The sequence below is a fragment of the Rhinopithecus roxellana genome, chromosome 4 (genome assembly GCF_007565055.1).
Source record: "Rhinopithecus roxellana isolate Shanxi Qingling chromosome 4, ASM756505v1, whole genome shotgun sequence".
NCBI classification, from domain to species: domain Eukaryota; kingdom Metazoa; phylum Chordata; class Mammalia; order Primates; family Cercopithecidae; genus Rhinopithecus; species Rhinopithecus roxellana.
In genome coordinates, this window is record NC_044552.1 from 15252591 (window position 1) to 15263007 (window position 10417).

Genomic DNA, 10417 nt, shown 5'->3' on the forward strand with positions numbered 1-10417 from the left:
GGTGGATTCCTTTTATACCTAATTTGTTAAGAGTTTTTATGACTGAAAGCACAGTGAATTTTGTCAGGTGTCTTTTCTGCAAATATTGAGATGATCATATGGTTTTTGTCCCTCATTCTATAAATATGATATGGCACATCAATTTATTTGAATATGTTGAGCCATCCTTGCATTCCAAGGATAAATCCCACTTGATCATGGTGAATGGTTCTTTCACTCTGCTGTTGAATTCTAGTTGCTAGTATTTTTGGGGGGCATATAAACTATTAATTAACAGACAAGGCCTACAGACTTATTTCTTCTTGGACATACCCATGGTATGGACCTGATGGCCAGTGGTCTTGGTGTGCTGACCTTGGACACAAAAGTCCCAGAATTGGTGCAGCCCTTTATTGACCCAAATCTTCTTCAGTTTCTCTAGACCATTGGCCAGGTCCTGGCTGTATTTTCCATCATGTACATCCTCCTGTCTGTTCAAGAACCAATCTGGGATCTTGTACTGGCATGGATTCTGCATAATGGTGATGACATATTCCACCACATCCTCAGTGAGCTTTCCTGACCTTTTGGTGAGGTCAGTATCTGCTTTCCTCAGTGCCACATGAGCATATCTTCGACCTACACCCTTAATGGCAGTGATGGCAAAGGCTATTTTCTGTCACCCCTTGAATACTCACAAAATGTGCTGGAACCTCTCAAGGATCACTAAACACATGGTGGCAGCATGAGCAGCAGTCTGTAGGACTCTGGTGTAAGAGTAGCTTGCTAGAATTTGGTTGAGGATTTTGCATCTATGTTCATTAGGGATATTGGCCTTTAATTTTCTTTTCTTGTAGTGTCCTTGCCTGCTCTGCTATAAGAGTAATGCTAGTCTCATAAAACAAAAGGTTTTATCTTTTTTCCCCAAAAAATTCCTTTTCTGATAAAGTGTCATTGCCTTTTTGCCCCAAGTCTGGCTCCATCAATGAAATAATAAACTCTGAAGCTGATGTCACTACAATGCTCCCAGGCACTTTAGGATATTTGACATTTTATTTAGGAGACAGTTTCATTTTACTACTGTGTGATTACCAAGAAATCATTTTCCATGCAGCATACTTGCTCTCAATCAAAACACTTGGATGTGATTTCAAAGCCTTGACACAGACCTGGTGGGCTGTGGATTTCCAGGACTGGCTGACTCTGGACACTGTAGCCCCCTGGACCTCCCAGGTGTGTGTGTGTGTGTGTGTGTGTGTGTGTGTGTGTGTGTGTGTGTGAGAGAGAGAGAGAGAGAGAGAATAAGAGAGAGAGAGAGAGACTGAGCAGTGACTGTCAGCCCTGATTCTAGATGCTGGGTGGCAGCCCCCAGATCCTAAAGGGAGGATCTGCTGACCCCAGAATTCACCCGAGCTGGAGAAGCTTAGCTTTTGGATGCTATGCAGTCTTCTTGCACTTTTCTTCTGTACACTGTGTAGATCCGCATGTGATCTCTAAGGACTGAATTCTGAGGGATGCCAGCAGTTCAAGGAGATTAAAGTATCAACAGTTTACCATGTACCAGAGAGTGCTAAGCAACTGTGTGAGTTTCCTCATTTAGTTCTTCCAAGGACCCCATGAAGTAGGGACTCCAGCGCTCTCTCTTTTTAGCACCTGTGCATTGAGCTTCTCTTTGGTTTTCAATTCCCACACCATAGTTTTAAGTCAAGACTTCCTCACTGGAACAACAGGCATAGAAGCGCTTGTGTCCCCTGACTCCTAGATATTGCTTTGAGGAGTCTGACCCAGCATCTGATGTGTGCTTGGCTGTGCCGAGACAGAAACCTTTAACTGTGGACATAGCAGAGACTGGTCTCCAGCCTGGACACCATGCAGGTGACACTCAAATGACAGAGTAAATAAAGGGGATTCTGGGGATATATATTCCTGGCAATAAATGACACAGAAAGAGTCACTGTAGGAAAACATGACTCCCGCCAGACTGCACAAAGGGTGGAAGGAGGGAAGGAGAAAGGCGTGTGCTTGATTCTCCCTGAGAATTGGAACAAGACAAAAATGCCCACTTTCACAACTTCTACTCAATTTAGTACCGGAAGTCCTACCCAGAGTCAGACAAGAGAAAGAAATAAAGGGCATCCAAATTGGAAAAGAGGAAGTCAAACTGTCACTGCTTCCTGAGGATATGATCATATGCCTAGAACACCCTAAAGACTCTTCCAAAAAACTCCTAGATCTGATAAATGAATTCAGTAAAGTTTCAAGATACGAAATTAATGTACACAAAGCAGTAGCTGTGCTATACACCAACAATGACCAAGCTGAGAATCAATCAAGAACTCAATCCCTTTTACAACAGCTGCAAAAAATTAAAATAATAATAATAAAATACTTAGGAAAATACTTAACCAAGGAGGTGAAAGAGCTCTACTAGGAAGACTACAAGACACTGCTGAAAGAAATCATAGTTGACACAATCAAATGGAAACACATCACATGCTGATGGATGGGTAGAATCAATATTGTGAAAATGACCATACTGCTCAAAGCAATTACAGATTCAATGCAATTCCCATCAAAATACCATCATCATTCTTCACAGAACTAGAAAAAAAAAAAATCCTAAAATTCATATGGAACCAAAAAAAGGTAGTTCTCACTTATAAGTGGGAACTAAAGTGTAGCCAAAGCAACACTAAACAAAAGGAAGAAAGCCAGAGGGATCACATTACCTGACTTCAAATTATACTACAAGACTATAGTCACCAAAACAGCATGGTACTGGAATAGAAATAAGCAGATAAACCAATGGAACAGAATAGAGAACACAGAAATAAAGCCAAATACTTACAGTTAACTGATCTTTGACAAAGCATACAAAAACATAAAGTGGAGAAAGGATACTCTGTTCAATAAATGGTGCTGAGAAAACTGCCAAGCCACATGTAGAAAAATGAAACAGGATCCTCATCTCTCACCTTATACAAAAATCAACTCAAGATGGATCAAACACTTAGAATCTAAGACCTGAAGACATAAAAATTCTAGAAGATCATATTGGAAAGACTCTTCTGGACATTGGATTCAGAAAAGAATTCATGAGCAAAAACCCAAAAACAAATGCAACGAAAACAAAAATAAATAAATGGCACCTAATTCAACTGAAAGGCTTCTGCACAGCAAAAGAAATAATCAGCAGAGTAAACAGACAACCCACAGAGTGGGGAGAAAATATTCTCAAATGATGCCTCTGTCAAAAGATAAATATCCAGAATCTACAAGGAACTCAAACAAATCAGCAAAAATAACAATAATAATAATAATAATCCCATCAAAAAGTGGGCAAAGGACGTGAACAGACAATTCTCAAAAGAAGATATACAGATAGTCAACGAATATATGAAAAAATGCTCAACATCACTAATGATCAGGGAAATGTAAATTAAAACCACAATGCGATACCACCTTACTCTGCAAGAATGGTCATAATTAAAAAATTAAAAAACAGTAGATGTTGGCATGGACTTGGTGAAAAGGGAACACTTTACACTGCTGGTGAAAATGTAAACTAGTACAACCACTATGGAAAACAGGGTGAAGATTCCTTAAAAAAATAAAAGTAGAGCTACCATTCAGTCCAGCAATCCCACTCCTGGGTGTCTACCCAAAGGAAAAGAAGTCATTATACGAAAAAGACACTTGCACACACATGTTTATAGCAGCACAATTCACAACTGCAAAAATGCAGAACCAACCTAAATGCCCATCAACCAATGAGTGAATAAAGAAAATGTGGTATATTTACAACATGGAATACTACTCAGACATAAAACTAAATGAAATAAAAGCCTTTGCAGCAACTTGGATGGAATTGGAGGTTATTATTCTAAGTGAACTAACTCAGGAATGGAAAGCCAAATATCGTATGTTCTCACTTATAAGTGGGAACTAAACCATGTGGATGAAAAGGTCTAAGAATGATGTAATGGACTCCAGGGGGAGTTCAAGGAGGAAGAGTAGAAGGGGGATGAGGGATAAAAGACCACATATTGTGTTCAGTGTACAGTTGTGGGTGATGGGTGCACCAAAATCTCAGAAATCACCACTAAATAACTTATCCATGTAACCAAAAACCACTGGTTCCCCAAAAAACTGTTGAAATAAAATAAAACTTTTATTTTTATTTTTAGAAAAAGAAAGGTGCATGCTAGGAGGAAGGCACCAGATTAAAGGCGTGTGAAGGGGCTGGCAGGCTGGGCTCGGAGGGGGAATGGAGCCTCCAGCTCTCAGCAGGGCAACAGTGGAACCACCTGGATGGCGGGACAGAGAGGAACTCACAGCTCTTCCTGGACCCCATCCCCAAAAGAAAATGTCCCACCTGCTCCTTCCAAGATGCAGGGGGACTTTGTGCACAGGGCTTTGTGGGCTCTGTAGAAGTAAAAGTATCGCGTTTTTGCACCTCCCTGGAAATTCTCTCATAACTGCCACTGTATGCCCCGGTGTGAGCCATCACCAGCCAGGATGGAGACTCATGCCCCAGGCCAGGTCCCAGACAAGTTTGTAGCTAAAGGAATTTCACATTTCTTTAGTCTGTCTCTCTGTCTAAAGTAAAGGGAAGAAGGGAGGCCCTTTGAAATATCTAGAAATATCTGAGCTAAATGTATGGGTAAAAATTCCTTTCACAAAATGCTATTTTTCAAAAGGTAGCAGGGTGTCTATTTTCACCAAGATGGGTATTTCACAGCACTTTGGGATGTTCATAACACTTTCTTGCTTTCATTTAGCCCAAGAAGCTGAAAAAGAGACAGAACTGAATGAATTTGCCTTTGCTTATTCTTCCCTGAAAGATGGCAGACAGCAAGTTGCTGCTTGGCATATACCCAAGACCTGGGTGATTAAATAATATATAAGCATGGGGAGCCAGCAGGCACATGAATTGGTTTTCTAACAAGTGCACTTTCGGCCAAGAGGGTTAGCTGAGGTGCCTGCTCCCTCTCTGGAGCCAGACCAGCAGCCTCGGGCTTTCAAATACAGCCACTGTCTGCCCCAGGCGTATTCAAGACAGGGAAAAAAATGCACATTTAAAGGAGTCCAAATCTTATGTAAAAACAAGTCCACAGGTCCAACTGGAATGGTCCTTCCAAAGAGGGAAAACATCAATTTAAATATTTGATTTGTATCCAAATCCATTTCATCAAAGACCTGGCACCCAGAGCAGTCTGCCGACCCATCTGAGAAAGAACACAGACATTTCTGGTGTGCCTGAAAAGTAGCCTCAGTTCCCCAGGCCACTGGAGCCAACAGCCAGAACTGGCTCTGAGTTTGGGGCATCAGGTTACCCAGTCCCGGTATTACACCGGCAAGTCCAGCTGAAACTGGAGCTGCCCCAACCCTTGCTTCATGCTGGCTTTGGGGCTTGAGCTTCCTCAGTCACAGCCAAACAGGGCCTGAGGCTGGGAGCTGGTGGGCTGGGAGCTGGGGCCCCCTTGGTGCTAGCTTCCCTGTGCTTTCTGCCGCTCTCTCTGGATCCTTCAGCGGCAGATTTTCGAATGGTCCGGCCAAAGCCCAAGACAGCCACTGAACAATCGGCTGCAGTTTGCAAAGCCATTCCATTTTGCAACTGCTGTTTTCATTCAGAATTTTCTGGAATTCCAATCCTCTCCCACCGCCCTCCATGGTAGGTTTTTTTTTTTTTTTTTTTTTTTTTAAGTCTTCACACTTGGAAGGCACTGAGGTGAGGACATGGGAAGGACTCAGATCTGCCTCCCCACTTTGGAAGGACGCCCAAGACACAAAGGAACCCAAGGGAGGGCAAGGTGGAGCGCCCCAGCTGCTTCTGGGAAAAGACCAGGCCATAGACATGGGAGAGCAGGGAGCACCCCAGATCACAGCACTGCTCGACACTCGGCTGTTCACCTGGAGAGCAAGATGCCAATCATGAAAAAACAGAGCATGAGAAAAAGCCAAGTCATCATACAGACAAATCTCCCTCCCTACCACGCCTGGCGCACAGTGGATGCCCAATAAATGTCAGTTCAGTCGAATTGCTTGTTGACAAGATTGCCTCACTGAGTAGCAACTTCCTAACTCTCTTTTTGTCCGTTGGAAAGGTCAAGTTATGTGTACTTCATGGACTGTTCCGAGCAACTCTTCTGACGCTTTCTAAACAACAGCTTTGCTGATCAAGACCATTAGGGATATTTTGTCCCAAATATTCAAAAATGCATGTCGGGGGAAAATAACACCATAGAAATCTTTCTTTAAAACAATTTATTTATTTATTTATTTGAGATAGAGTCTTGCTCTGTCACCCAGGCTGGAGTGCAGTGGTGTGATCTCAGCTCACTGTAACCTCCACCTCCTGGGTTCAAGCAATTCTCCTACCCCAGCCTCTGAGTAGCTGGGATTACAGGTGTGCACCAACACATCCAGCTAATTTTTGTATTTTTAGTAGAAAAGAGGTTTTACCATGTTGCCCAGGCTGGTCTTGAGCTCCTGACCTCAAGAGATCCACCCACCTCGGCCTCCCAAAGTGCTGGGATTACAAGCGTGAGCCACCGCGCCTGACCTAACAATTTATTTATTTAAATTGTGGTAAAATACAACGGAAAATTTACCATCTTAACCATATTTATTTTTATTTTTTTTGAGACAGAGTCTTCCTCTGTCTCCCAGGCCGAGGTGCAGCAGCGCGATCTCGGCTCAAGCAATCCTCCCACCTCAGTTTCCTGAATAGCTGGGACTGCAGGTGCACACCACCACGCCCAAAAATGGTTTGTGTTTTTAGTAGAGATGGGGTTTCAGCATGTTGCCCAAGCTGGCTTGAACTCCTGGGCTCAAGCAATCCACCCACTTTGGCCTCCCACAGTGTACCATCTTAACCATTTTTAAGTGTGCATTTCACCAGTGTTAAGTGCCTTCACACTGCTGTGCAACCATCACCACCATCCATCTCCAGGTCCTTTCCATTGTCCCAAACTGAAATTCTGTCCCATTAAACACTCATTTGTTACTCTTCCTCTCCCTGTCCTCTGGCAACTCCCATTTGTCTCTGTGAAATTCACTACTCTAGGAACCTCACATAAGTGCAAAAAATTGTTTCTTAATTTAGAAAATATCTTGTGGCTAAGGAGACAATTATCAGCTAAATCCACAGATTTGACATTTCTGTTCCATGAAGCCACAGTGACAGAACCTCTGGTGTTCCAGGGTGACCAGTTCTTCCTTTGGTCACCGTTCCTAAGGAAGTGAGAGCCAGGATGCATGAGGGTTTGACACAGTCTCTGGGCAGGCTCCATGCTCTCCTGGAGATTTAACTCAGTGTGCTTGATGTAGGGCAACCGGGACCCCAGGTGGGCATGCATGCTGAGCCAGTGGCTCTGTGACCCTACCTTTCATCCCTTCCCTCCCTCAGTCCACGCTTCCCTCAGCCTGTGCCTGCTCAAGTCCCTCCTGAGCCTGGAGACTCCTTCTCCATCCAGACTGTTTGTCTTCTAAGACCCAGCTCGGGCATGACCTCCTCCAAGAAGGCACCCCTGAATTCCCGGGCTGGGTTCCGTGCCCCTTCTTGATGGGTGCCCTCATCATCATCATCACCAGGGTCTTGCCATCATCGTTACAGTTATACAGCAAAATCATATACTGAGCAATGGTCGTGTTGGACACAGGTTTAATCTCATTTTACGCTTACAATAGCCCTGTGGAGGAGGTACTATGCTATCCTCAGTTCACCGCTGAGGAGACTGAGGCGCAGAGAGGTTCAGCCACTTGTCCAGGGTCATAGTCTATTACAGCATTATTCATCACCTTTGTATCAAGACCCCATCTTCTAATCTCCTCCTCCTTTGTATCACCTGCGATGGTCTGAATGTATGTGGTCCCCCCGAAACTCACGTGTTGAAACCTAATGGTCAATGTGATAGTATCAGGAGGTGGGGCCTTTGAAAGGTGAATAGGTCATGAGGTGGACCCCTCATGAATGGGATTAACGCCCTTATAAAAGAGGCTCCAGGGAGCTCCTTTGCGCCTTCACCATGCGAGGACACGTGAGAAGGCACCACCTGTGGTAGAGAAAGTGGGCCCTCGGCAGACACCACATCCACCAGCGCCTTGACTGCGCACTTTCAGCCACCAGAGTGTGCGTGTGAATAGCACATTTCTGTTGTTGATAAGCCACTCCATTCATGGTATTCTGTTGTAGCAACCCAAACAGACTAAGACACTGCCCTTGAGAACAGGAGCCACATCTCATTTATTTTTGGATCCCCAAGGCTCAGCATAAGTAACATGATAAGGAGTTGCTGCCATGAAGAACTGAACAGAATAGAATGGAACCTCTCACAGGCCACCTGGTCTGGCAAAGGCAAGACACCAGCTTCCCGGCTTCAGCTCCTGCCCTATGCCCAGGACTGGCCTTAGGTAAGAGTCGGTCCGCATGGAATCAGTTCTGTAAGAAAGGAACCTGCCTACACGTGAAAAACATCTTTCCTATCTGCTCTACCAAGGTACACTTCTCTTGAAGGGAGAGAACACCCTCATTCCATAAGTCAAAGTGAAGATTCAAAAGAAAATATGGCTGGTCCCTGTCTTTCTCTGCTTGGCATTTTGCAATTTTATCCATTGCCCAATTTGTTGGTTTGAAGAACTACCCTTCCCTTTATCAATCAATTCCAGAATCAGCAATGCTTTATTCTTTTTTTTTTTTTTTGAGACGGAGTCTTGCTCTGTTGCCCGGGCTGGAGTGCAGTGGCCGGATCTCAGCTCGCTGCAAGCTCCGCCTCCCGGGTTCACGCCATTCTCCTGCCTCAGCCTCCCGAGTAGCTGGGACTACAGGCGCCCGCCACCTCGCCTGGCTAGTTTTTTTTTGTATTTTTTTAGTAGAGATGGGGTTTCACCGTGTTAGCCAGGATGGTCTTGATCTCCTGACCTCGTGATCCGCCCGTCTCGGCCTCCCAAAGTGCTGGGATTACAGGCTTGAGCCACCGTGCCCGGCCTAATGCTTTATTCTTTTATAAACAAAGAATGCATGCATTGTTGAGATGTACATATCATTACATGGAAATCAGTCTGCTGAGAACTATTCTGCTTTTGATTATTTTATATGGGGCAAAAAGAGCAAGTGAGGATGACAATGAGAAGAGGTTTTTGTTTTTGTTTTTGAAGTGCAGTCTCACTCTGTCGCCCAGGTTGGAGTGCAGTGGCATGATCTCGGCTCACTGCAACCTCCACCTCCAAAGTTCAAGCAATCTTTCTGCCTCAGCCTCCTGAGTAGTTGGGATTACAAGTGTTCTCCACCACACCCTGTTAATTTTTGTAGAGATGGGATTCTGCCATGTTGGCCAGACTGGTCTCAAACTCCTGACCTCAAGCGTTCCACCCGCCTCAGCCTCCCATAGTGCTGGGATTACAGGCATGAGCCACCGGGCTCAGCCAGGAGTGTTTGTTTTAAATACAATATAATGCTTCGGGCTGGGTGTAGTGGCTCATGCCTGTAATCCCAGCACTTTGGCAGGTTGAAGCAGGCAGATCATTTGAACTCAGGAGTTTGAGATCAGTCTGGGCAACATGGTGAAACTCCATCTCTACAAAAAATACAAAAATTAGCCGGGCATGGTGGTGCGTACCTGTAGTCCCAGCTACTCAGGAGGCTGAGGCACGAGGATCATTTGAACCTGGGAGACAGAGGTTGCAGTGAGCCGAGATGGCACCACTGCACTATAGCCTGAGCAGCAGAGAGACACCCTGCCAACCAACCAATCAATCAACCAATTAAGCTTCAATCAGTAGGAGCTTTTAAAAATCAACTGAAGTCCAGGCGCAGTGGCTCACGCCTGTAATCCCAGCACTTTGGGAGGCCGAGGTGGGCAGATCATGAGGTCAGGAGATCGAGACCATCCTGGCCACCATGGTGAAAACTCGTCTCTACTAAAAATACAAAAATTAGCTGGGTGTCGTGGAGCATGCTGTAATCCCAGCCACTCGGGAGGCTGAGGCAGGAGAATCCAGGAGGCGGAGGTTGCAGTGTGCCTAGATCATGCCACTGCACTCCAGCCTGGGTGACAGAGTGAGACTCTATCTCAAAAAAAAAAAATATATATATATATATATATATATATCTGTGTGTGTGTGTGTGTGTGTGTGTGTGTGTGTGTAAAATATATATACAGAAAAGCTACTGACCCTGAGTACAGCTTGATGAACTGTCACAAAGTAGGCATACCTGGGACACCCAAATCAAGAAAGAGAATATTACCAGAGCCACCCTCCCCACAAGCACCATTCCCCGAAGCACTAAACAGCCCACGGACACTGGTTCTTAATACCATAGTTAGTTAGGCCTGGGTTTTAACCTTGTCTAATGTAATCATGCGGTATGAATTCCTCTGTATCTGGCTTCTTTTGTTCAACACATTGATGAGATTCATCAGCTGGCTTTAGCAGT

The 10417-nt window shown here is 44.6% G+C and overlaps 1 pseudogene; it reads right to left on the reverse strand.

Annotated features, from left to right (window-relative positions):
- Positions 1-292: 292 nt before the first annotated feature.
- Positions 293-715, reverse strand: LOC104664543 (annotated as a pseudogene).
- Between the last annotated feature and the right edge of the window lie 9702 nt (positions 716-10417).